The sequence below is a fragment of the Coenobita brevimanus genome, chromosome 28 (assembly GCF_032717465.1).
Source record: "Coenobita brevimanus isolate Jiangsu-jjx chromosome 28, ASM3271746v2, whole genome shotgun sequence".
NCBI lineage: Eukaryota > Metazoa > Arthropoda > Malacostraca > Decapoda > Coenobitidae > Coenobita > Coenobita brevimanus.
This window is the reverse complement of record NC_136981.1, coordinates 21,236,875-21,261,177: the sequence shown is the minus strand read 5'-3', so window position 1 is coordinate 21,261,177 and position 24,303 is coordinate 21,236,875. Positions and strand designations below refer to the sequence as shown.

Below are 24,303 nucleotides of genomic sequence, written 5' to 3'. Positions count from 1 at the left end.
CTCACATGCCAGTGTCACTCAATGGGGTTGGGTGGTGGTGACGTGTGTTTTAGGTGCTTGTGTTACCATCAGCCTGGAGTCCTATGAATCCGAGAACCCTTAAATCTATTGTCCAATGTCAGAGGCAGATTTAGTAACGAAGAACACACTCCAGTCGTCTGATTACACACTCGAATGCACGGAAGTAATTAATCTCCAACCCACAGAAAAAAGAGTCAGTCTGAAATCCTGTGAATCCAAGAATGCCAAAACTTTTCCTACAATGTCTGAAGCATATTTATTAACAAAGGACTCACTCCAGACGTCTGACTTAACACTTGAATGCACGGAAACGGCTAAGCCCCACCCCACTATGGAGAATGGCACAATTTGTTCTTTTTATCTCGAGGGTAAGTGTAGGTTTGGGGATGTCTGTTACAACCTACACCCAGAAATTATCTCAGTCCCCAATGGCGCAGCTGTGAAGAACAAAAGTAGAAAGATATTGGGTAAAAATGGTGGGAGATATGAGCCTGAGGATGACGTGGACGAAAAGAAGCCACCCATGAAGACCGCTGGAGATGTTAGGAAGAGGATTCAGTGGGATCCAGAGCTACCCAAGGAGTACTTCACTGTGGTTTACCTGGATCGCTTCAGTGGCGTGGTGGAGAAGCCATTTACTGCCTTCACCTGGGAACACATCTCGACGGTGGATCTCGACCAGCTGGCAGTCCCACAACATCGAATCCAGTTCTTCAAGTACAAGGGCGTCAAAGTTTGGGACAAGAGTGAGCGCATGATCACATCTTCGGCAGCGCTGGCAACACCACCACCATCCATGAGATTATTGACAAAGTTGAGGCCGAAATTGCCAATATCATGACCTTCAGCCCCGATGAGGAATCTGACACTGACAAGTTCATACTGATGCAGGGAATGGCCAGCCCTGGAGGAGGAGGGCTGATGGCTGCTACTGCGTGTCAAAAGGCTAGAGAGGATCATCTCCATGCCACATACTTCTGCGTCAAGGTTAATAACGAGGAAATGAAAGGGAAAATAGCAACAGTGCAGGAGGAGCTGTGCAATGTCCATGGAATTGTTGCATGTTACCCTGGCCATGGTTAATTTTTCCACCCCTGAGGCATTCCTGGAAGCGGGTAATATATTGCAGAGGGTACAGTACACCCTTAAAGCACAACTTGGAAACGAGGGGCTAGAGAGGGAAACAACAGCTCAGGGATGGAGTGACAACCAAGAGGGGAAAATATTGACTGAAAAATGGAATGAAGAAATGGAGAATAGAGTAGTGGATGAGGAAAGGAGGAAGATATTTGATGTACGAGAAAATGAAGGCCTAAGGAGGACAAATAAAGGAAGTGACGACCTAGAAAGGAAAATATTGGCTCAGATACTGTCCACTTTTGGCGTGAGGGTGTTGTACTCTCTATTAAGGGTACAGGAATCCTTCAACAAGGCGGTGTGTCTACTGCAGGAGGCCATGCGCAACATTCCAGGTGCCGTCATCACAATCAACTTCGATTTCGTGCCCCACCTGATGCTGCTTAAGGTTAATAGACCCATGGCGAGGGAGAGAAGATCCAAATACATCAACTCTTGTCTCTACAGTGATTTTATAGACTCTGATTTTGGTGTCATTGAGTTTAACACTCTACACCTCTGTCCTATCAACGATATGCGAGGACCTGATGGATTCTATGTCACGTATAAAAGAACTGATTTTTAACGAATTGGATTTCATGTAATGTATAAGAAGATTGAATTTTAATGGATTGATTCTATGTCATATACAAGGTTAAACTTTAAAACTGGCCTATATGATTATAACTGACAACACGAGAATATCACACTGAAGTCACATATAAGAAAACAGATTTTGTGTCATATGTAATGAAATTTTGTACATAGTTACAGTTATTTATCGGCTCAAATGAGACAGATTATGAAGGAAGAAATACAAAGGAAAAGAGAGAGGCAGTTTGATCAGGAGAGTAAAAGTTTAGGGGTGTGAACTGTTACAGTATACCACTTCAGGCCTGTGACGTGTTATTACCACTGAGCTCTATAGTAGTGATTACTCTTGCTGCCAGATGATTTTCTTCAGTTGTTGAAATACCTTTTACTCAGAAGAAAACTGCAGGGTATAGTTAACATTTTCAGTTCGAATTGTTTCTCCAAAGCTGACTTAAACCGTCTAGAGATAGTACAAAAAAAAAATTACGTCACTGGATTTTAAAAAGTATAAACTATGGTCGTCTTACTCTAACGTGGCCTAAAATTCTTCTCCATCTTGAATACTGACTTTTAACAAACAGTTTACACTAAAATATGATGCTAGTCACGAAAAAGTGCTGTGGTAAGAATAAAGATCCTTTGTGTTGTCTATTCTGCAGCCCAGGTATGTGGAATAAGTTGCAAATCTGGGCCAGGTTAAGGTGAAAAGAAAATAATTGTGATCTCATAACTTAAGACACTGAATGTTCATTGTTGCGTAAAGGAATTATCATTATATTCTTATTGAACCCTACGATTACTTCACAATAAAAGATACTGACAAATGTCTCGTATTTATTAATAATTATTAATTTATGTTTTTTACCTATGTTTTATTTTGTATTTGGCTCACGAAGAATTTTTAAATGTTAATCATTTTTTTTTACCTACGTTTTATTTTGTGTTTGACTCACGATGAATTAAAAATGTTGTTCTCTAACTAGTCTACGAAAGGTCTCCCAGGCTGAGTAAAATCGGCTTACTTTTTTAATTCTTTATCTCGTCTTGCGTTCTGGGATGCACAGAACCTTAGATGCTAAAGAAAATGGGGGGGTACACAGAACTTGGTAACAGACAGATAAATAGATTGACAACCTCAAATGCTAGAGAAAATAGAGAGAGATACACAAACTGGCAATAGATAGCTAGATAGACAACCTCAAATACTAGAGAATATAAGAGTGGTACATAACCTGGCAACAGATAGATAGTAAATGGGTAGATAGACAGACAACCCCAAATGATGGACAGAAAATACAGGGCTACACAAAATCTCAAATGCTGGAGAAAATAAAGAATTCAAACTTATGTACAGTAGATCCCACCTTGCAGCTTACCTACTGACTGAAGCCTATTTAACCCTGCCAGGCACGTAGACACGAATTGCGTTCCATGTGATTTGGGAGATAAACGCACATAGACAAAAATCGCATTCCTAAGCAGAAAAAAAGGCTGTCAAAAAGAAAGTTATCGGTCGATTTGCATCAAATTTTGATGCATTCTTGTGGGCGCTTGTCTCTTCCGAGGTAAACACTTGGCAAACACTGTAGTGCCTCTTTGGACCCTGTCCGTAGCATTAAACCTCAGTACCTCAGAAGCAGCCAGGCTGTAGGGTTGCGGCGCGTGTGTTGTTGCTTTAAATCCCACTAATTATTCCCTTCCCACCGAGCTGAAACCCCTGTGGACTGAGTGTGATAATATATTATTTCTGAGCATATGTTGATGTGATTTTGTCAATGGAATATAGATATATATGAAAAGCAATGGTGCCCGTTATAAGTCATTAGGCCTAGGGGCAAGACTCGTGTTTACTGTAGCGGGGTTTTGCCACTCTGCCTACCCTAGGCCCAATGCTGTGAGTACAGTCATGTATATAGTGAAACCAATGCCTAAACTGTATAGTGTGTGAAAGATATAGTGGCTGGCTTTGTGAATTATTGGAACTAGCAGGCGTTACATACACCATAGCCATAGTGTGGAATGGGACAGGCATCGCCTGTATGCCTTAGTTGGGAAGGGATAATTGGAGGTGTTTAGGGATGGAAATTTTGATTGTGATAGTGTAAATGTGTATGAATTTGTGTGAAATAAATGTCAAACATGCTGCAAATGTTCATGAAGGAATGTGGTGTGTGGCAATATAGCCTTGCGTCATACCCTCAAGGCGAAGGTGCTGCATCATGGTCAAGTTTTACTCTGGTAAGGAACGAAGTAATTGAGGAGGTAGGAGTGGAATCATCGTGGTAGTCATGTATTTGCATATGATTTAGTGTGAAGTGTACGTGAATTGTGCCGCGGGTGATCATGAGGAGATAATATAGGGTGCGTAGTGTAGGTAAGCAATACCTTAGCGGCAGGTGTGCTGGGGACATAAGAACGCCTATGAACCACGGACGTCATTGAACAGGTACTGTACCTTGCTCAAACACTTAATGAGAACTTTTGCTTTATGTAGAATGTACGTGAAATGTGCCGCGAGTGTTCATGAAGGGATATTGAGAGTGCATAGCATAGGTTAGTGATACCTTAGCTGCAGGTGTGCAGGGGACGTAAGGACACTGGGCGACCACGGACGTCAGTGGACAAGTACTGTATCTTGCTAAGACATTTGTTGATTATTTATGATATATATAAATGTTAGTCATATGTGTCACGAGTGTTCGTTCTGGGATATTGTGGGTGTGTAGCTTATGTTACAAATACCTTAGTGGCAGGTGTGGAGGGGAAGTAAGGACGCCGGGCAACCACGGATGTCAGTGGACAGGTACTGTACCTTGCTAAGACAGTTGTTGAAATTTATCTATTAATCTATCTATATACCTAGGCTGCTTCCCCCAAAGAAAGGGAGGTAGCCGAGACAGGACGACACACTCCCCATTTACTTATCCATTCAAACACATTCATTCGGATCTTAGCCCCAAAGGGGAGAAGAGACAGATCCTCACCGCACCACACCGCACAAGGGTCAACTGTGCAGTGCAATCAGTGACATCCGCAGCAGGGCCCGACAGCAGAGCTGGTTTACCCCTGCCACATCATAATAGACCCAGCTCCTTACCCGCACCTGACTTGACTAGCTGATCAGACCAAATGTGGGAGAATATCCCCTCAGGGCTGTGTCATCATTTATTCATTCACAATTTCTCTCCATTTATTTCTGTCATGCACAGCCACTCTTCCTTGCTCAACAGACATCCCTCTCACATCCAGTGCTCACTTCACACTGTCCATCCATCCTATTCATGATCTCCCTCTCAGCCTTACACCTCTCACATCAGATCTGGTTATCTTTTTCACCAATTGCTCATTATCCGTTCTCTCCATATACCCAAACCATCGCAACACCCTCTGCTCAACTCTATCAGCCATCTCCCGAACAACTCCAGTTCTCCTTCGCACTTCATCTTTCAGACTCGATCCATACGCATCACTCCACACATACTTCTCAGACACCTCATCTCCATTACATTCAAACTTTTCCTCTCTGCTACACCCATATTCCATGTTTCAGCCCCATATAACACAGTCAGTACCACAACACCCTCATACAGCCTTCTCTTTGCATCCATTCTAAGCGAACAACATCTAAACACCTTTTTCATTCCTCCCAGCACCTTTCCTACTTCATTCATTCTAAACTTCACTTCTGCATCTATTCTTCCATCCACAGCAACATGTGACCCTAAATATTTAAAACACTCTACCTCCTCAAGCAACTCACCATTCAAAACTATATTCATTCCCCTACCGTCTACCAACCTCGTACACTTCATCACTTTACTCTTATTGTCATTTACTTTCAATTTCCTCCTTTCACACACCCTTCCAAACTCCTCTACCAACTGTCTCAGTCTCTCCTCTGAATCAGCCACCAGTGCAATATCATCTGCAAACAGCAGCTGCTTCAGATTCCACTCTCCACCATCAACATTCACCAGACTCAGACCTCCACCTAAAACTCTTGCATTCAACTCCCTTACAATACCCTCCATATAAATATTAACCCCTTAACCGCAGGGCGTCACTTTCGTGATGCTTGGGAGCAAGGGATCATACCGTGGGGCGTCACTTTCGTGATTCTGTGTTATTTTGAATTCGCCCGGCTTTCAAGTGGTGGCTTGAATCATCTATCAGTACTGCCAATGTCCAACACTAGTCAGCTCTCCTAATCTCATGTGTACTCCCATCCATTGTTGACAATTTAGCCATTTCTCCCCGTTCTTGACTCCCTTCCCTACCTCCCCTCCATTACCCTCTCCTCTCGCCTGCCCGGCCGTGCTACGCTAAGTAAATCTTCCCTGGAATTTTCCACTGATTTCATCCATTGAAATAAGCCCTATGCCCTATTCTTATACCAAATAATATATAAAAAAAAGAAATAAGGTAAGTGAGAGTACCATACACCTGGAATTGGCTAATTATCACCTGACAACACCTCACGTGCACTCGTTCGCTAATTTTCGCTGTTTATTTCCCCTTGAAGTATGCCGTATATCTATTCTCGTAATAAAAATATATATAAGAAAGGAAGGGAGAAGCCTAAGTGATATTTACATTCACCTGGAACTGCCTAATTATTGCAGGCCACCACACTGTATTCTATGCTAAGTAAATCTTCCCTGGAATTTTCCACTGATTTCATCCATTGAAATAAGCCCTATACCTTATTCTTATACGAAGTAATATATACAAAAAAGAAATAAGGTAAATGATAGTGCCATACACCTGGAATTGGCTAATTATCACCTGACGACACCTCACATGCACTCGTTCGCTAATTTTCGCTGTTTATTTCCCCTTGAAATATACCGTATAATCTACTCTCATAATAAAAATATATATAAGGAGGGAAGGGAGAAGCCTAAGTGATATTTACATTCACCTGGAACTACCTAATTTATAATGTATTGTCTAGATTTCCTGCCAATCATTTCATAGTTATATATTAGCAGCTCTCACAAGGCTGACGTTAGCAATAATGCACTCTCCCTAGGTAGGCCACCCCAGCCCATCAGTATCAGTTTACTGTTGTCTTTCAAGGTGAAAGTACGTCGGATTTGCGCCTGCTAGATTCCGCCGTTTTTTAGCCCCATGCAAAGGGCCCTGTGACCTCTACCCCCTACTAAACCTCGTGTGGAAAGAGGTAAAGGGCTGACAAATGATAGAGAGTGACTACGATTTTTCTTGTGAGTAAAACAGTGCAAGTGGAATTGTAAATAATGTGTAAATAATGTGTAAACAGCAAGTGAAAGCAATGAATGTATATATAAGTGAACAGTGGAAAATAGTTTTATAAGTTACTGCAAGTGAGAGTGCCTAACACAGTGTAAATAAAATAGAAATGTAAATAATGTAAATAAAATAGAGAACGTAAATAGAAATGTAAATGAGTAGTATTATAAGAATACGAGTATATATACTAGGAGTAATGAAAGTGAAAGTTTCACTCTAGCATGTATGAATACTATGAGTTATGAGAGTGAAGGTGAAAGTGACATTCACTCTCAACGCTAGTATACAGGACGAGAAAGTGAATGCTACGTATTTTACTGAAAGAAATTGAATGCCTACAGTGACAATAAACTACTATTACTGAAGGAAACTTATGGATAAAGACTGTAGATATACAGTATATGAGTGTTATACAGTAATAGATATATAAACTGTGAGTGTTTTTATGAATAATAAATGACAGAACACCAGCGATGAACAATGTGAAGTGGGAAGGTCATACGTCCTCGTAATTTTCATTGCTTTCACAGTGTTTTTTTTTTTTTGGAGTATGGATTCCAACTATTTGAGAATCATAGAATAGTGTTTCTAGTGACAATATCAGGCTGTGGAAATCATATTATGGTTTGTCAGGAAGTGTAAAGTGGAGACTTCGTTACCCAACTTCAGAGGTCTCCACAAGCCCTTCAGTACCTGACGAAGGCTCAACAAACACCTCAGGAGAAAGCTGAAGGTATGTGCCATATGCATATGTGATTTTAATATTCTAGGACTAATAACTGATTTTTGGCAAATATTTTAAGAGAGTCTGTCGGAGCTCGAATATGACCGCGGGAGCCGCAAGTCAAAGCAAAACAAGCACGCGGATAAGGGGTTAAACAACCAAGGTGACATCACACATCCCTGACGCAGCCCCACTCTCACGGGAAACCAATCACTCACAGCATTTCCCACTCTTACACACGCTCTACTATTTACATAAAAATTCTTCACCCCTTTTAGTAACCTACCATCAAGTCCATACAATCTTAACCCGCGGCGTCTCGTCGACGTGAATTAACGTCCACACGTGTTGTCACTGCCAATCCCATTGACATTCATAAATGCGAATCAATTGGAAGCTCCCTAATTTGCACAATTTTCAATTTTCGCGAGTGATTTTTGGTACATATACACGGGACACCTTCCTCTACAAGATGCCAGGCAGGGACAATGCCTTACCCAGCATGACCTCCCCCCCCAGCATGCCATTGTCTCAGCAATTCACCTGTTACCAGTGACCTGGCCAGTAAAGCCATGTCATGCCACGGTACGAAATTCAGGGCCAGAGTCATTCCCCAATCGATGACAATGTGGAGAACAAACTTTACATAGCATTAGCATTAGAGGAAGAAACAGTCAGAAATGATGATCAGGTAATGTCGCCAAAAAAGGTCAGGTATGTTGATGTGTTTCATGAGTGAAACAATGCTTATATTGCCTATATTACTGTGTGAAAACCAATATTCTCTCGTACTGCATATAAATTCGTACCAAATAAATAAATAAATACCATTTATGAGTGGTGTGGAATGGTTACACTCCCATAGAACTCGTTTTCTTTGGAGCCAGCCTGATAGAAAACACTGTAAGGTGAGGAGGTACTGCTACCTGTTTCGAGTATTATAAACCTCAGGTGAGCGATTTCTCTATAGTTTTTCAATGTTTCTCACCAAAAGCGGAGGTTTGAGCCAAAAAAAAAAAATCCAAAAATGGTCAGGATTGGGGGGAGTCAGTGTTGGAAATGTGGTTGGGATGGGGCGGGTTAAAACAGTCCACAAAGCCTCCCTATCAATTCTATCATACGCTTTCTATCCATGAATGCCCAAAACACATCCTTGCCATTCGCTAAATACTTTTCACACACTTGTCTCACAGCAAACACCTGATCCACACATCCTCTCCCTCTCCTAAAGCCACACTGCTCATCACCAATTACTCCCTGTGTACCCTCTTTAACTCTGATAATTAACACTTTACCATACACCTTACCTACAACACTCAACAGACTTATATCCCTATAGCTAGTACATTCATACTTATCACCCTTACCTTTATACAATGGGACCACACAAGCACTTGCCTAGTTAATTGGCACTATACCTTTCACAAAGCACACATTCAACAATCTTACTAACCAGTCAACAATAGTCACTCCACCACCCTTTGGGCACTCCACAGCACACCCATCCATACCTGCAGCTTTCCTTGTTTTCATCTCCTTGACTGCCTTCTCCACTTTCTCCTTTGTGATCAAAGAATCATTCAACTCTCCCAACACATTTATTCCTTGCACCCATGTCAACCACCGTTTCCTCCTCTACATTTAACAATCTTTCAAAATACTCTGCCATCTCTTCCTTACTGCATCCGTCTCAATTAACATCCTTCCATCCTCTGCTTTTACTTGCTCTTCCTTCCCAGACTCTCCCTTTCGCACCCTATTCACCTCCTTCCAGAACATTTTCTTATTCTGTTGAAAATTCTCAGTCAGCCGCCTACCCCATCTCTCATCTGCTGCCACTTTACCATCATCCACAGCCCTTCTCGCCCTATTCCTCTTTTCCTTATACCTCTCATATGACACCTCATCCTTCTTCTGCAGCCACACTTCATATGCACGTCTCTTCTCAGTCACAGCCATACTTACTTCCCTGCACCACCATTCACTTCCTTTCCTTACACCACCACCCACACGTCTCACACCATACACCTCTTCTGCATGCCTCACCAAAGCACTGTTAAACAACTGCCATTCCTCCTCCACACTGCCATTTTCCTGATCTTTTGCTGCGTTCCACTCAACTTTCAATTTCTCCTGATACCTATCATTTTCTCTCTTTTATCCAACTCACTCACTTTCAAAACCTCTCTGCCATACCTAACCCTCCTTGCTCTCACCCATCTCTTACCTACTCTTAACTTTCCCTCCACCAGGTAGTGGTCAGACATACCTCCACCCTCCCCTCTCAGAACTCTCATATCCAACGATCTTTCTATTACATTCCTGGACACAACTACATAGTCCATCTAAGCTCTATCAACAACCACGAGTGTCCGTGGAGATATATTATCATGTGTTGGGGGAACCTTAGAGGAAGGAGGATTTATATATATATATATATATATATATATATATATATATATATATATATATATATATATACACATGGCACACACCCACGGATGCCAGTGGACAGGTATGACACCATGCAAAGACACTGAAAAGTTATCATTTATGTGAACTGTTCGTAAATGGTGCAGCGATTGGTCATACAGAAAGATATAGCATCACGTTTCTAATGCTACTCTCAGTGCAAGGTGTTGCGTGACAGTGAATAATATCTCCTGTTTTTCAGCAAAGAACCTATAGCTCAGACTGAACTTTTTTGTCTCAGTGCTTGCCATGATGGAGGGGAAGGGTTTGTCTTCTGAGGAGTGGCAGAAGGTTCTCTCTGAGAAGGAGACCAAGAGCTAGGAGGAGGAGCTGTTGGACGATGCTTCGAGTGAGGAGGACTGGGATGACGTCCTGCTACATTCCCGTCGGAAGGCTATGCCCCAACCCCTATAGTCGCACCAATTTAAAACAAACGTTTGGGTGGGGTCTGGCGCTGGGTGCAACCATCCCATACTTCCAAAACGAGCGATGAGTAAATTCTGTTATATATGTAATAGGCATCACAGATAGGTACACACATACTAATACAATATAAACGTAAGTATTCTAGCATATCAAAGGAAGGTAAACTTGTAATGCATATGGCTCTTGTACATCAATAAAGAAACGTGGCATACATATTTTACAGTGTTGCTGAAAAAATGTAGTTACTTTTACCGACTTTCATGGTAGTTCTAAGTTGGGTAAGTAATGTAACAATTACGTTTATAATATAATTTGAAGGAATCAGTAGAAGATACGCTATTTTCTTAATAGAAATAAATAAGTTAAAACACTCACAAGTGGCAACATCCAGGCCCATACTGGGAATCATAAATTATATGAGAGAGAATGCAATTTTTAAATTCATTATTTTGGTTATATTTATAACTTAAAATAGTTTGTCTTTACACACACACACATACACAAACACAAACACACACAGAAGTGGGTGAAGTCATGCCAGGCCAGGTGGCGAGATGTGAGCGGCGAACTCTAACGGTGTCAGGTCAGCCACTGGCCAATCAGAGCATAGGAAACAAGGCAATGCTGTATGCCAGGAAATCCCCAGCTGGACTCCACCCAAACCTTGGTTTTAGATTGGTGAGACTATACCATCATGGAAGCAGACACCACCATCAGCATCGGGACCATCAGCCCAGCCATCATCTTCACTCGGACATCAGACATTGCCTTCGCTAGGACCTCTCACTCCAGCAGCCATCGTGGTCTCTGCACCTCTAGCCTCCAGTTCCCCCTTGGCCAAGCCCATGTCACAGATTGCAGGGCCTAGTTATGTGACATTGACACCTGCACCTGCCACAGTGTCTGCAATGCAGTTGGTGCAGGATGCGACTGTGTCGTCATCCCCTGCCCAGTCGACGAGGGCACTGTCTCCAACAGCATTCATCCCCCCCAGCGTGTTGCAGCAGCTGGAGTCAGCCTCGTCGTCCTCCTCGTCGGAGCCATCACCACCTCAATGAGGTTTCCATGGTCCGCGGCCCAGCTACGGGGTCAGCCAAGGGGTAGGCGAGGAAGCTGAAGGGTGTTGGTAGACCGACCCATTGCCACAACTGTGGGAGGTGTTGCCGCAGAAGATCCAGGGTGGAGCAGTGGCCCATTCACACTGTGTAATGGGCCCTTCACAGGATCCCCAGGAATGAGGGTGGATCTGCCAACAACGCCCCTGCAGTTCTTCCAGCTTTTTTTCACCAGGGAGTTGTTGATGTATTTCACCTGCAAGACTAACAACTACACATCATTCCTGGGGACTGTGTTGGATGCATGGTTTATCTGTAATGAAGAGGAGATGGCCAAGTTCCTGTGGTTGTACTTTTTCAAGGGGGTAGTCAATATGTCGACCATCAGGCATTACTGGAGAAGTTCTAGTCTCCACCTACCCCCTTTTCCAGCGCATCATGAGTGGGAGGCTTTTCATGGCCATCCTGAGACACTTCCATGCCTTCAGCTTATTCGCGATACGCCGGGACAAGCAAGACCGTCTCATCAGGGTTCGTACGGTGATGGCGAGTACCTCCTCCAGCTGTTCCAAGAGACCTACCTACACGAGGAGCACCTCAGCCTCGACGAGGGCTCGCTGGCGTGGATGGGGCGGCTCAGCTTCTGCGTATATCACCCCATTAAGCCCTCAAAATACTCCATCAAGTTTTACATCTTGGCTAAGGCTTCCTCAGGGTACATCTGGAACTTCGAGGTGTATACGGGGCAGAAAAAAACGCTGGAGAGCACCGTTTGGGGCCTTAGAACCGCTGAAGGACCAGGGATACAAAGTTTACATGGACAATTATTATAACTGTGTATCCCTCTGTGAATGACTCTTCAGTGCAGGAACCTATGTGTGTGTGGGACCCTTCACCTGGCAAGAGCAGCATCAAAACAGCTGCAGAACATCGCCAGGGCCAAGAGCCTTCCAGAGGGGGCATAGCAGCAAGGCACAAGGACAATGTGATGATGTTGCTGTGGAAGGAAAAGCACATTGTCAACATGGTCTCCATCTTCCACAGCACAAGCACCATCCAAAAGCAGGTTGGAGGGAGGACCAGGGGTCCTGATGGGAGGACAACCTATGTCCAGAAGACCGTGGACAAGCCATTCATGGTGGAGGACTATAACCAGCACATGGGTGGGGTGGACCACATCGACCAGATGGTCCAGTATTACCCCATCCAGCGGTGGACTGTGATGTGGACCAAGAAGATAACCTTCTACTTCATTCAGATGGCCATTTTCAACGCATTCGCCCTGTATAAGAAGTGTTCGCGGGCAAACTCCTTCATTTTGATGAAGTTGAGTGGCCCGCATCAGGGCACATCATCCACCAAGCCCCTGACCTTCCAACCCGACGGCCAGCAGGACCTCAGGCACTTGCGGCACCTGCAGCAGCACCAGTACAGGTGCCAGCACCACCATCTCCTGGACCAGCACCACCATCTCCAGGAGCAGGACCAGCGCAAGAGCCAACGCCACCATAGCCTGCAGACCAGCACGGATGCCCAGACCACCATCTTCAGTAGTTCCTGGTCTGTCGGGAGAACCTGCCACCACTGCTATGCCAAGCCCTGCAGCTACACCTCCAGGAAGAAAGGATCAGGGAAGACCAGGAGAACATCCAACCAAGCATCGGAGAATCATCAACAACAGAGTGCGGTTGGATTGCACACTGGGCTATCGACAGGAGAGGATCTCCAACTAGAGGATGCTCCGGTGTGCCCTGTGTTCCCTGGCAAAGATGAGGAGGGACACAAGTCACATATGTCCTGTTTGTGATGTGGCGCTTCGCGTGGGTGATTGCTTCATACGGTTCCATACTGAGCGAAGTATTCCCTAGTGTACCCACTAATGTTTAATGATATTCAGCTTAATCCTGCATCATCCTTGAACATGCTTGGGGTGTCATTCACTTCAGATTTATCTTGGAAAGATCATATTACATCTCTTGTAAAATCTGCTTCCAAGAGATTAGGTATACTAAGCCGACTCTGTACCTTCTTTACCCCTGCACAATTGTTGACTCTATACACAGGTTTTATCTGCCCCTGTGTAGAGTACAACTGTCATGTGTGGGGAGGCTCCCCACACACAGCTCTTCTCAAGAGGGTGGAGTCAAAGGCTTTTCGTCTCATTATCTCTTCTTCTCTTACTGGCTCCCTTCAACCTCTGTCTCTTCACTACACTGTTGCATCTTTATTTCTATTGTGTCGCTACTTCGATGGTCACTGCTCTTCTGAACTGTCTTCTTGCCCTTGCATTCCTCCACCTCTATGACGGGCATGTAGCACCCGCCTAGCAGCAAACTCTCATCCCTTTTCTCTCCAAGTCTCTAATGCAAGAGTTAACAGTTAATCGCAGTACTTCATTTATGCAACAGGTCAGCTTTGGAACTGTCTCCCTCTGTCTGTATTTCCTGCTAGCTATGATCTCCAGTCTTTCAAATGCAGTCTGTCCAGGCATCGTGAAATGATCGGATTTTGAATTTGGCTTTCTCTTGTGTTTTGATTTTCTTTTGGAAGGAACAGTTATTGTAGGCTCGTGGCCTTTTGTTCCTTCCTCCTAGCAAAAAAGAAAACACACACACACACACACACACACACACACACCGCTCGCTGGTGCAGTGGTAACGTTCCCGCTTGCCAACTGGTGGACGGGAGTTCGCGCTTCGCTCAGGTTGCGAAAAGTTTCACTGACGAAGTGGGTGGTTACTTTCCCCCTTGAGCAAGGGGACGGGTGTGTGTATGTGTGAAGGTCACAGCCTTGCCCTTAGATCGGACTATATGAGCTCTCAGCTCCCTTCCGAGAGGGTAAAAGCTGACCATCACGACCATCAAGTGATCCTGACCGACCCGATGAATTACACACACACACACACACACACACACACACACACACACACACACACACACACACACACACACACACACACACACACACACACACACACACAAACAAACAAACAAACACACCCACACTTACACACCCACAGACACTCACACATCCACAGACACACACACACACACACTCCCACACTGCATAACTTCTCATCTTCAAACCCCACAAGGTCCTGCCAGCAGCTCAACACCCCTGGAGGAAGTGTCTTCCGAACTTTGTTGATTTATATATTGACCTATTTCAATACCTCTATACTTTTCACACAAATAAGCATTGTTTTCTACATATTACACATATAACAGAAAGTACAGCTTCAGTATCAGTAACCTGGAAAAAGACCAGTGGTCAAGTTGAGTTTCTTATAGCACTGTAAAAACAATCCTTGGAGATTTTACAATCTGTACATGGCAAAAAAAAAAGAAAAAAAAAAACTTGGGGAACATATTCTTTAGGTAAAGGCGTTTTTTTTTTTTTCTTTTTTTTTTTCTCGCGTGTAGTAAAACATACCAGCGCTCGGAGGAGTATTCTAACTTTGTCGTCCAATTACTCGAGAACTATTGGAAATATCAACTTCCTGTAAGAACCATGATAAAGATCAGTGAATTCTACGTATGTTCATTACCAAAATATAAGCCTTTGGGGTCATATTTTTGGGGTAAAGGCGGGAGAGGAGAGTGTGTTTTTTCTCGCTTGCCGTATAACATACTGTAGCAGTGCTCAGAAGAGTATTTTAACTTTATCGTCCAATTACTCGAAAACTATTGGACGTATCGATTTCCTGTAAAAACCCTGATAAAGATCAGTGATTTCTACATATGTACAGGACATAAGAACATAATATCTCTGATAAAAAGTCGTTGTTACGTAAGCGGGAATATAATGGTTGTTGTGCGAGCGTGACGAAAGTGCAGCACAGCCGTGAGTACCCAGTAGTTTTTTGCGGTTTACTCGGAAACTATGAGGCCTACCAAAAATCTGCAGGCACCATGAGAAAGCTCATGAAATTCTACACAATATTATGAATAAAACATAAGGTGTGAGAGGAAACTTTTGCGGAAGAGCTCCCTGAACAAAAATCTTTTTTTTTTTTTTTATGGCTTTCAGTTTTTTGCTATTTTCTCGAAAACTCCAATTCGTATCACAATCTGACAAAGCTCATTAGAAAGCTGATGAAATTCTCTATCAAAATTTATAATAAAATTTTTCTGTATGATGGAAAACTTTCGAATTATGATGTTGGAAATTGAGATTGATGTTCTGAAATGTTTATTTATCCAGCTTAATGTCCTTTTATTCATTTATTTATTTTATTTATTTATTTATTTATTTGCTTATCGGCTAGAACAAAATCAACGAATAAGATGATGTAGGTTTCATGGCAATATTTAGAAGTTTGAGTGGCGAAAATAAGGCGAGAATACGAGTTACCAGCGGAGCGCGGGCGGCCTGGCGGGGAGGAGGGTGGAGTAAAATCGTGTATCAGCAAAACATAAAACTAATGCATGTGCAAGAGGGCTAATTTCAAGCAGAAGCTGCTGTTGGTATTCTTCATCAGAGTCTGCAAAACATTTACTCCCCAGCAGTGGCGTACCCAGAAAGTTGAAAAGGAGGGGGGACTTTTTTCTTTTTTTTATCTTTTAACCGTGCAGCCCACGACTTGGGCGAGCGCAGCAAGCCCGTACAGCTCGGGGGTTCGGGGGACACTGTAACCCCCCCCCCTGGAGAAAATTTTTCATTTTGATCAATTTTATAATAATTTTGAGGCCATATGGAATGGGTATATGACATGTGTAGAATATTCTAAAGTAATTTTTAAGTACTCTGTGCCACTGAATTATGATTCAGTCTTTCCAATAATCTTATACTACTAAACTTCAAACGCTCACATTCTTTATATACAACGTCAGCAGAATAGACAGGAGTACTGGACAGTATTACAAAATATACAGTATATATATATATATATATATATATATATATATATATATATATATATATATATATATATATATCATCATCATCATCATCGTCAGCCATAACTAGTCCACTGCTGAACAAAGGCCTCCCCCAACCTTTTTCACGATTTCCTTGACTGAGCCAATCTTTGCCACGTTTTCCCTGCAAATTTCTCTATCTCATCTCCCTATCTCCTGTCTGGCCTTTTTCTGCTATGCTTACATTCTCTTAGTGTCCAGTCCGTCAGCCTCTTACTCCATCGGTTATCCCTTATTCTTGCTATATGGCCTACCCACCTCCATTTCTGTTCTTTTATAACTTCTATAATATCTTTGACTTTAGTCTGCTCTCTCACCCAAGTTGATCTTTTCCTGTCTCTTAAAAATATTCCCAACATTGACCTTTCCATTGCCCCCTGACAACGGATTAATTTATTTTCCATTGATTTTGCCAGTTTCCAGGTCTCACAACCATACGTCATAGCTGAAATTATACTCGTTATATACTTTTCGTTTCATACAAACTGGCAAGCTACTTTTCATAATGTCTCTATGTTTACCGAAAGCTTTCCATCCAATTGTAATGCGTTTTTTTATTTCGCTATCATGATCTTTCGTTAATTTTAGTATTTGTGCCAAGTAGTTATACTCCCTAACTTCAAGAATTTCATTGCTTATTCTGATCACGTTCTTTGGTGTTTGTGGATTATATATATATATATATATATATATATATATATATATATATATATATATATATATATATATATATGTATACAGTATATGAGGCGTCCAGCGGCGGAGTGGCGTATACACCAGGGGCTTATTTTCGAGTAATTAAAGCTTAAATATGAAGAATATGTATATAAAAGGTATAAAGAAAAAACTAATGTTGTTTTATACTAATGATGTAACACACAAACGCACCTCCCCCCCATTAAGGGTCATACACAAAATATTAACATGGGTTATAATTATGTGATCCAAATAAAAATAAACATAAAAATTAATAAAGTGTGAAAGTTTTATATTAATAATGCAATTTCTTGATTTTTGATTAATTTTTATATTGTAAATTTTTAATTAAAAGCACTCAAAGCACTCAAAATGGGCAGAGGACAGTGCAGCCCATCAACAACGTGCGAGGTTTAGGGGGACACTGGTGGGGGACTGGCTGAGGCTGGGGGCTAGTACTGAGACGCGGCCTCCCAATGGCTAGCCGCTCGTGGCCCATACGTCCCTCTGCCATGTGGGAGCAGACTTCCTCTATGGGTTTTCAGGGCCTAAAACACGCAATGCTTGCCCATCTGCCAGCCAGCCATAAGGGTCCTTTTTGTACGTAGCTTTATACAGGGAGGATCTAGAAGGCCACACCTACATATTGACGGGAATAACTCACCATCGGCCATTTTTGGCACATACGTCGCTCTGCCCTAGACGCCTAATATATATATATATATATATATATATATATATATATATATATATATATATATATATATATATATATATATATATATATATATATATATATATATATATATATATATATTGCAAAAGGGAGGGGCCATAGCCGCATGCCCCCCCCCCGGTTGGTACGCCACTGCTCCCCAGTAACTAATGAAATACCAGATGGACTTAGTAAGGATAGGCTGAGTTAGTTTAAGATGAGTCAGGTTGGGTTTAGGTAGGTTAATTTTTTTTTTATTAGGATGTGTTAAAACATGACATGAAATTATATAGGAGTTTAAATCCTCATCAGCTGGGATTTATATACACCAGCTGAGCTTCAAATGCCCCGCCCCCTTTCAAGAGCTCTACTTCACTCTTGTTTAAATAATGTACTTATGATTTATATTATTCCTCTTTATCGATTAACCTTAAACAAAATTTCCGTGCATTCCGTATGTTAGCCAGACCAGGGAACAACAATGACTGGTGAAAACATCTAGTTTTGAACAGCCAGGGGCGTACCTAGAGATCTGGGGGCCCGGGGGGCTAGGTTCTTTGCGGGGCCCCCCTCTTGGGGGGCCCCAGCAAAGAACCTAGCCCCCCTCATTCTCAAAACTTATCTAATGTCTCAGCAGGGATTGTCGGGATGATAAATATACATATTTTCAAATATTGATAAAAAAAAAAGCTTTAAAATTTTTAAGTCTTTTGGGGGGCCCCCCCTCAACTGGGGGTCCGGGGGGCAGTTTCAAATAGCCCCCCCGCCCCCCCTCAGGTATGCCACTGTTCCGTGCATTCAATAAGTTAGCCAGACCAGTGGACAACATTTACTGGTGAAAACATTTAGTTCTGATCAGCCGCGTTAAGTATTTAAATTACTGGCAGCGAGAGTGAAAAAACTGATACATCACCACAACCTGTCTCTCTCTTCAGTGCATTCACTGAATTTTCTAGTTTTACCTAGTCTGTCCTGTAACTCTCCTGCAACAGGTCGATAATAATCAATAATTTATTCAATTGAAAACGTAACAAAACAGCGGGTAACTTACCCATGAGTCAAGAATTTATGTGGGAAGCAGCACTTTCCATACATGAACGCTCTTGCTACCGCCGCCACGATGTAAACACGGCGCTTAGTTACAGAATCTGATGAGTCAAAGACTAAAGAAAATGCTGCTCAAAAGAGAATGAGCAACCACAGTAACTTTTTGCGCTAGGACATCAAAGTGGATGTCTCAAATCTGACACAAATATACGAGTTCAAGGCTGAGAGGGGTACTACTACTACTACTACTACTACTACCACCACCACCACCATTACTATAATAAGAACCACCATCACTACTACTACTACTACTACTACTACTACTACTGCAACTGCTACTTTAATATTTCGTCTCCGTTTCCCCTTAACGATTTAGTTCAACACAAGGGAGACTTTTGAACTGGGTTGGGGGTTGGTATGGCCTTCATTATAAAATTTATTTCTTTAGATTTTTTTTTTTTTAATCTAAGTGGAGTAAAAAGCAAGAGGAGAGCGAGAAAATAGTCTTCGTTGCACTGGAAGGGTTGGCGTAGGTTGAAATACATACATACATACGTACATGCATACATACAAACACACATATATACAACCACACAGACACACGTGCATATTAACAGACACTGAAATGCACATCACACACACAGACACAGACACAGACAGACAGACGGACACACACACACACACACACACACACACACACACACACACACACACACACACATGCACACGCGCGCGAGCGCGCAATGAACTGCCGACCCAACCCCGTATAATAAGCTATTGAAGGCGGGATAAGAGTGGGCTAACGGCTTTCCTGTGATGGGCAGGGAGAGGGTTGAAAGGGAGGTGGAAGAGGGACGGAGGCATGATGGCAGAGAGAGAGAGAGAGAGAGAGAGAGAGAGAGCGAGAGAGAGAGAGAGAGAGAACGCTGAGTAGTTGAAGAAGTTGTGAGAAAGGATAGAGAAAGAAAGTGGAAAAAATGTTGGTGGGTAAATGAAGAAACAGACAGTGACTGAAGAATAAGGGAGATAAGAGAGGATAAACAGGGAAAGAGAGAAAGAGAAATAGATGATGCAGGAAAAAAAAGAAAAAAAGGAGAGAGAGAGAGAGAGAGAGAGAGAGAGAGAGAGAGAGGGAGGGAGGGAGGGAGCAGGAAAGGAAAGAAAGAATAGATATTGAAAAGTCCGATTAGAGAGGAAGGGGAGACTAAGGAAGAGAGTGGAAAATTAATTGAGAGAGAGAGAGGGGGGGGTAATTTTTGGTCAGGATCCAGTATAATCAGCATAATGAGTGGACTGAATTCTGGAATTCGTAAACAGGCATCGTTGCGTATGTGCAGAGTCAGAGGAACAGAAAAGAAAGATAGGCTGGAAGACACGCTAAAAGAATGATATACTGGCCAGAAGGCAGTTCATATATTAGCAGATACATAGACATACAGACTGATAGATACATGAATAGATAGATAGATGGACAGATAATCAATGGATGGATAGTTCATAAGATTGAAAGATAGATAGATAGAAAGATGGATACTACATAGATAAGTATAGGCAGATAGATGAATGGATAATACAAAGATAGGTAGATAGGTAGAGAAAATGATAGAAAGCTAAATAGCCAAATCAATGAATATATACTGAGTGATAGATAAAGAGATACATAGAAAGCTAGATAGATAAACGGAGAAAAAAATTATGAAGGACCATTGATAAAATCAGCACCGTATAATGCGAGAAACATTAAAATAAGTACTGAAGGAGGAGCAGAAAAAAGGTAAAGGAAGGACTGAGAATGAGAGTCAAGGAGTATCGCCATTAGAGGAAGAAGAGAGGCAGGGAGGAAAAAGGTAAGAAATTTGAGAAAGTTTTCTGTTAGAGAAAGAGAGAGAGAGAGAGAGAGAGAGAAAGAGTAAAAATTATGCGAGAGGGAGGGAGAAAGGGGAAGAATGGCAAAATACAGGCGAATATTAAAGGAGAATATTAAAGAGGGATGGAAGGCATAAAAAGGGGAAAGGAATATAATAAAAGGGAGAGAGAGAGAGAGAGAGAGAGAGAGAGAGAGAGAGAGAGAGAGAGGGGAGGGAGAAGAAAATGGGAGAGGAAAAAAATTGAGGTAAATGTAAGAGAGCGAAAGAGGGGAAAACAAGAGCGAATGACCGAGGGTGAAAAGTGAGAGAGTATGGGAGTGAGTAACGTAGGCGGAATAATCTATCTATCTATTCTATTGCCAGACGCCATAAACCCGTAAGGGGTGGCCGTTTGACTTTGAGTTACTTGTTCTACGGGGAGGGGCACTAACCCTCCACCAACCCACTTATTGACACGCAGGGAGCACGTATGGTTTGGAATAATGAAAGTAAAATATAACAAAAATAAATATACGGAAAAAAACGACAGAATGAGAAAGAGGAAGAGAAGAAAAATACAGATTTAAAGAAGGCAGAATGGAAAAAGAATGAGAAGTTAAAGTACAGTATATCGGGAACTAAGGGAAAATGGAGAGAGAGAGAGAGAGAGAGAGAGTCATTTAAGAGTGTTAGAAAGGAACGATTTTCCCTGGAACTGGGGTTCAACTTGGCCGAAATTATGAGGCTGGCTAATGCAGAGAGAGAGAGAGAGAGAGAGAGAGACTTTATATTCTTGTATGTGTGTGTGTGTGTGTGTGTGTGTGTGTGTGTGTGTGTGTGTGTGTGTGTGTGTGTGTGTGTGTGTGTGTGTGTTTAAACTTATATGCAGTAAATTTTTACGCAGGTACACAGATCAGATCAGAGAGAGAGAGAGAGAGATGGTGGGAGAAGGGAGGTAAGGGAGAGAGATAGAAAAAAAAATGTAAAACAGCGAAAGAGAGGAAAAAAGTGAGAGAGAGAGAGAGAGAGAGAGAGAGAGAGAGAGAGAGTGAGTAAGGTCGGCGGAATACTGAAAGCAAGAATAAATCAGAAATTAATATACTGAAATAACGAAGGAAAGAGAAAGAAGAGAAGAAAACCCAGTGAAAGGAAGATAGGAAGAAAAAGGATAAGAAGTTAGAAAGTTAAAGCATATTGGGAACTGAAGGAATTTTGACATATTTATCTCGTATCTATCTATATATCTATATCTATATCTATCTATCTATCTATATCTATCTATCTATCTATCTATCTATATATATATATATATATATATATATATATATATATATATATATATGTATATATATTGTTATGAGATGGGAGTACGCAACACAAGATAACAATCTGACTGAGAAAAAAATGAGAAAAAACAAAGTGAAAGAGGAAATGATCAAATAGGTAAGTGATGAAAAAACAATTTAAAAAATTAACTCCAATCTCGCAACGCAGGTTTGAAAGTAAATAAAATGAGCTGACGTTAGCAAGGGTAAAGTAAACACAGTGAAAAATATACCTAATATAATAGAAGCTAATAATATTTACAATATTTACACTGAGATAATGAATCACAAAAGAATAGGAAAAAAAATCAATCAACCTGATAATACCCTGAGCAATCACACTAAATTCTGGGAACAAACTTGCCAAACGGAAGAAATAAAATCATACAAAAAGATAACTAAACTGCACTGAATGGCCACAAATACTACTACTACTACTACTACTACTACTACTAATAATAATAATAATAATAATAATAATAATAATACAGTAATACATGCGACAGGATGCTGATATGACGTGAAACAGATGTTCAGAAATATATACAATACACAAAACACTGCTTCTCCTCCCTCTCTCCAGTCAAACACACCCTCTCTCAACGCCAACCCACAAAAAACTGTCACCATCCGAAATCCTATGGCTTATATACGCTCACGGTGGTGCCCATACACCAACATGCAGCTATTCCAGACGAGAATTATACACAAAAGAGTCAAGCAATTTCATTTCTCTCCCGTACTCTAAGCATTATAAATATCGCTGGTAAATACAAATCTTCACGTCACCAATTTAAGCCCCACAGCAAGTCACTAATATTAAAACAATTTCAGTCACACCCGCGTCGAGAAAGCAAACAAAATTAACTAAGACTTTATGTACGTGTATGCGCTAAACAGGCAAAAACGTGAGCGAGTGCATGTGCATAGATGCTGGCGTACACGGCATCGACGCACACACACACACACACACACACACACACACACACACACACACACAGCGACATGCACGCACTATACATACACAAAAAAATATACAGTATATTCTTACACACGTAATATATATATATATATATATATATATATATATATATATATATATATACAGAGAGAGAGAGAGAGAGAGAGAGAGAGAGAGAGAGAGAGAGAATGGCCGAAGAAAACGAGGGGTGAAAGAGGATTGAGAGATTAAGGGAGAAAGAAAATTAAATGATATTGGAAAAAAAAAATAGAGGGTAAAGGAAAGGGGAAGGGGAGTGAACGAAGAGTTAAAGAAAAGACGGATTGATTAAGGAAGAGAGGGGAAAATTATTTAAGCGAGAGAGAGAGGACATAAGAACATAAGAAGAGATGATAACTGCAGTAGTGCGGTTGGCCCATGCTCCTAGAAGAATAACTGGACAACTAGAAGGAAATAAGGATAGCAAAGAAGAAGGCTCTCCGCCTCCCTCCAAACCCCCCAGCCGAAGCCGGCAGGAAAAAGTCAGAGAGAACACCACTCAGTATAGATAAACTGGCGTGGATATTTTATAGGAAATTGTGAAAGCCGAAAAAGAGATTATCATAGTGTAACCTAAAAAGGAAAATGAATTAAATAATATAGGTTTTTAGATTTTTTTTTTCTATACCCACCAGTTTTTTGTCATATGCTTATCTAGTCTATGCTTGAAACTCTCAGTGGAAGAGGCAGCAACTACTTTACTAAGTAGCTTATTCCATTCGTCTGCTACTCTATTACCAAACCATTTTCTACCTATTTCCTTACCGAAACGGATTTTTTTTAGTTTGAAACCATTACTTCTAGTTCTATCCTGTATGCTCACTTTAAGTAGCTTGCCAGTATCTCCCCTATTTATTCCCTTCATCTACTTAAACACCTAAATTTTCTCCTCTTACGCTACGCCTCTCTAGTGAGTGCAGATTTAGTCATTTTGGTCTGTCCTCATAAGACAGGTTCTGAACATCATGAATCATTTTTATCATTCTTCTCAGTACATTTTCTAACGAGTTTATATCCATTCTATAGTAAGGACACCAAAATTGCGGGGCGTAGTCCAGATGTGGAGAGAGAGAG

General features: G+C 41.6%; 1 pseudogene; it reads left to right on the top strand.

The window, feature by feature from the left end:
* The first annotated feature begins 352 nt into the window (after nucleotides 1–352).
* Nucleotides 353–1,804, top strand: LOC145394758 (uncharacterized; annotated as a pseudogene).
* Nucleotides 1,805–24,303: the final 22,499 nt, after the last annotated feature.